Source organism: Cebidichthys violaceus, unplaced genomic scaffold (genome assembly GCF_023349555.1).
Source record: "Cebidichthys violaceus isolate CVI_PGR_0920_01 unplaced genomic scaffold, fCebVio1.0.p SCAF_7, whole genome shotgun sequence".
In the NCBI taxonomy this organism is placed as follows: Eukaryota; Metazoa; Chordata; class Actinopteri; order Perciformes; family Stichaeidae; genus Cebidichthys; species Cebidichthys violaceus.
In genome coordinates this window covers 11,537,361-11,542,360 of record NW_027176927.1, presented here as the reverse complement: position 1 = coordinate 11,542,360, position 5,000 = coordinate 11,537,361, and the positions used below count along the sequence as shown (strand labels likewise).

The window sequence follows — 5,000 nt, the reverse complement described above, 5'->3', positions numbered from 1 at the left end:
AGTGTGTGGAGGGAGAGGTGATACGAGAGACAGAGAAAAGTGTGTCTGAGTGATCTAAAGAGACATACTGACTCACAAAATGACAGATGCACAAATACCACACACACACTCACCGTCCATGTAGTTAAATACACAAGGCTTTAACTGTAGAGAGCTGTACAGTGACCTGGATACAAGTCCTGTTCACCCAGATTTACATTTTATATTTAAGCCTATGGCTTGACTGTTGACCTGCATGAAGCAGTTCCATGAAATCTATTGATTGCTGCAGTACATCTCATCTTCTCACAGCAAACTATGTTAACAAAATGACTTTAATCTTCAACATCAAAAAGACAAATATGTGAACATGCATATATATATATATATATATATATATATATATATACACACACACACAGATATATATATATATACACACAGATATATTGATATTGATTTTTCTCTGATAGAGTGATTGGAACAGATACTTCTTTGTCACAAAAAACATTCATGAAGTTTGGTTCTTTCATGACTTTATTATGGGTTAACAGAAAAAGTGATCAAATCTGCTGGGTCAAAAATATACATACAGCAGTGCTTATATTTGGTTACATGTCCCTTGGCCATTTTCACTTCAATTAGGCGCTTTTGGTAGCCATCCACAAGCTTCTGGCAAGCTTCTTGTTGAATCTTTGACCACTCCTCTTGACAGAATTGGTGCAGTTCATTTAAATTTGATGGCTTTCTGACATGGACTTGTTTCTTCAGCATTGTCCACATGTTCTCAATGGGATTTAAGTCAGGACTTTGGGAAGGCCATTCTAAAACCCTAATTCTAGCCTGATTTAGCCATTCCATTACCACTTTTGATGTGTGTTTGGGGTCATTGTCCTGTTGGAACACCCAACTGCGCCCAAGACCCAACCTTCGGGCTGATGATTTTAGGTTATCTTGAAGAATTTGAAGGTAATCCTCCTTCTTCATTATCCCATTTACTCTCTGTAAAGCACCAGTTCCATTGGCAGCAAAACAGCCCCACAGCATAATACTACCACCACCGTGCTTGACGGTAGGCATGGTGTTCTTGGGGTTAAAGGCCTCACCTTTTCTCCTCCAAACATATTGCTGGGCATTGTGGCCAAACAGCTCGATTTTTGTTTCGTCTGACCACAGAACTTTCCTCCAGAAGGTCTTATCTTTGTCCATGTGATCAGCAGCAAACTTCAGTTGAGCCTTAAGGTGCCGCTTTTGGAGCAAGGGCTTCCTTCTTGCACGGCAGCCTCTCAGTCCATGGAGATGCAAAACACGCTTGACTGTGGACACTGACACCTGTGTTCCAGCAGCTTCTAATTCTTGGCAGATCTACTTTTTGGTGGTTCTCGGTTGACTCTTCACCCTCCTGACCAATTTTCTCTCAGCAGCAGGTGATAGCTTGCGTTTTCTTCCTGATCGTGGCAGTGACAAAACAGTGCCATGCACTTTATACTTACAAACAATTGTTTGCACTGTTGCTCTTGGGACCTGCAGCTGCTTTGAAATGGCTCCAAGTGACTTTCCTGACTTGTTCAAGTCAATGATTCGCTTTTTCAGATCCATGCTGAGCTCCTTTGACTTTCCCATTGTAGCGTTTGTGGGCGTTTGTATCCAATGAGCCCTATTTAAATGGCCTCAGAGAAGTCACCAGTTGTAGTCACTCATAATCACTCACAAGAAGTTAAGAGGCCATGCTATGAAGCTCATTTCATCGACACAACTTTCTAAGTCACCAAAATTGCTAATTCATGTTGCTGTATGTATATTTTTGACCCAGCAGATTTTGTCACTTTTTCTGTTAACCCATAATAAAGTCATGAAAGAACCAAACTTCATGAATGTTTTTTGTGACAAAGAAGTATCTGTTCCAATCACTCTATCAGAGAAAAATCAGAGTTGTAGAAATAACTGGAAACTCAAGAGAGCCATGACATTATGTTCTTTACAAGTGTATGTAAACTTTTGACCACAACTGTGTGTGTGTGTGTATATATATATGTATATATGTATATATATATATATATATATATATATATATATAACCGTTTGGTACGGGGCTCACGGTTCGGTACGCATTACGAACCGAACAATATGTTTGAATAACATTAAATTGCTTTTGAAAAAAAAAAAATGGCTAAAATTGGTGGAGCCACTGCGCTCAAACATGGCAACCCACCCGACGTAACGTGATGTCCTTCCCTGATTCGCCACCCTCCTATCACGTGACCGGATGTTCACAAACGACAACAGCATTGATTATCAATCGACTACCAGGTTAATTCAACATGGTGAACTGATTACAGGTGTTGTCGACCGTGTTGTCTTTACTAGCAGCTGTTGTTCAGTTAAAGTCTGCATTATTACGGAGGAAGCAGCTGTTGATGGAGCGATCAGTGAGCGGCGTGTCCAGCGGAGGTATCAGACCTACCGAGCGGCCGTCTGAAGTCACGTTAGCGGCTTTAGAGAGGACGGACACAAAACGGAGGACTTTCCTTTTCTTATTAATGTTTGTTTTGTTCTGTACAACAAGTTAACACACATAAACTACAAAGGAACAAACCATGGATTGCTCTCCAGTAGGACAGAGACTTCAGCAGAGCTACGAGGGAGAACAGAAACAACGACACTGTGTTGACCACATTTATGGATCATAATCTAGTACATTTGTATGTGTAAGTGTTGATTTTAATGTAAATATGAAGTGAGAGATAGAGCAAGACCCGCAGTGCTGTAACTAAGTCTGAAAAATAAAACTTTTAAAGCTGTCCAGGAAACGTGTCTGTTTGCGTTTATAGAGGAAGATTTTAGAGAAGATCTTAAGTATCAAACATGACCTTTCATTACAAAAGACTACTTGAGAGTCTCCCCAGCGAGGATTTGGCTTTTCTGCTTTTTTGCTGTATTGAAAACGTACCGAACCGTGGCACCACTGTATCGTATTGAACCAAACCGAGAATTTTGTGAACCGTTACACCCCTATATATATATATATATATATATATACACACACACACACACACACACACACACACACACACACACACACACATATATACACACTGCCGTTCAAAAGTCACTTGGAGATTTCGTTGTTTTCCCTGAAAACATACATGAAATGCGTTTAAATAGGAAGAAATGTCATTGCTTAGAAATAATGATTTTTAATTGAAATAATGCTTTCTTCAAAGAATCCTCCATTTGTCAGCAATTGCAGCCTTGCAGACCTGTGGCCTTCTAGCTGTCAGTTTGTTACGGTAAGGTGAAGAGATTTCTCCCCACGCTTCCTGAAGCGCCTTCCACAGGTCGGATTGGCTTGATGGGCACTTCTTGTGTACCGTACGGTCAAGCTGCTCCCACAACAACTCAATAGGGCTGAGATCCGGTGACTGTGCTGCTCCATGATAGACAGAATACTAGCTGACTGCTTCTTTGCTAAATCGTTCTTACATAGTTTGGAGCTGTGCTGTCCTGTTTGTCCTGTTGTAGGAGGACATTGGTTCTTTGTTTCTGGCCATTTTGAGCCTGTAATGGAACCCACAACTGCTGATGCTCCAAATAATCAACTAGTCCAAAGAAGGCCAGATGTATTGCTTCTTTAATCAGCACAACAGTTTTAAGGGTTTGCTGATGATCGGTTAGCCTGTTGAAATGATCAACTTGCATTAGGAAACACAACTTTCCATTGGAAGACAGGCATAATGGCTGAGAATGGGCCTCTGTACGCCTCTGTAGATATTTCATTAAAAATCTGCCGTTTACAGCTACAGTAGTCATTTACAACATTAACACTGTCTACACAATATTTATGATCAACTTGATGTTATTTTAATGGACAAAACATGTGCTTTTCTTTCAAAAACAAGGGAATTTCTAAGTGACCCCAAACTTTGGAATGGCAGTGTATGCATTTATATTTATATACAGTATATGAGATTTATATATAGCAACCACAGCAACACAATTCAACAGAGAAAAGTGCACACTGGATTATTAACCAGTATCCATTGGGCTGAATAAGTCTCTCATGATTATCTAGATATTGATGGGAGTGAATCCATGTCCATCCTGTGATTTGACGGTGTTCCTAAAACAAGTACATACTCTGACTCCCTCACTGTTTCTGTAAATCTCTGACATATACAATCAAATGTAGCAGAAAAACATTATACTGTACTAATCTCAAAACATGAATTGTGTCATTTATATCCAGGAAAAAAGGATTACTCTCTTAAAAATAAGAGATTATCATCTGGCAGAAGTAATTACATGCTTATATATACACACACCATTGCATACATCTTTCTTCTAAATCAAACAATAATACCTAGAAATTCAAGGCCTTTCTGCCTTGAATCTCATTTTAATATGAATCTCTTCATAGCATATTATCATAGCATCAATTCTATAGTCATTCACCACTGCCATAATTATTCATACTCAAATTCCATGTCAGATTATCTTTCATACAGCAAAAGATTAAGTTTGCATCATTTCTTCTCTTTTGTGCTATGTCACAGGTCAGATCCATGCATTATGTTCATGTTTCAGTTTTTTCTTTAATCATATCAGGATGCACATGTTTCGCACCACGTGTGCATGTTTTTGGAAGAACATAGCTTGAACACAAAGTGTGTCAGGAATCAAGGCTGAAATATTCAAACAGTTGTGCAGTCAGCTCTCTTTCAATGTGTCTATTGAGTCCATGTTTGAGATATGTAACCTTGCAAAATACTGCCCTGATGAATGAGAACTGACATAAAGAGGGAAAGACTGCAGCCAAAGAGAAAGGTTTAGAAAAAAACATCACTGCAGTCTTTAAACTTCTGTGCAGCTAAACGGAAAGCTTGTTTTCAGAGTTTATGTGATATAAACCTGACAGCAGTGGCAATATAAGGAACACTGCATCAAATTGACAGATATACAGTTATAACCACAACAATTTGTGCACAATTCAAATTAAACATTCACTCATATGTAGTCTCACC

At 39.1% G+C, this 5,000-nt stretch overlaps 1 protein-coding gene across 1 annotated transcript in view; it reads right to left on the bottom strand.

The window, feature by feature from the left end:
• The window catches only part of cdkal1 (CDK5 regulatory subunit associated protein 1-like 1), a 213,284-nt gene that overhangs the window by 82,720 nt on the left and 125,564 nt on the right, over positions 1–5,000 (bottom strand). The window lies entirely within an intron of this gene.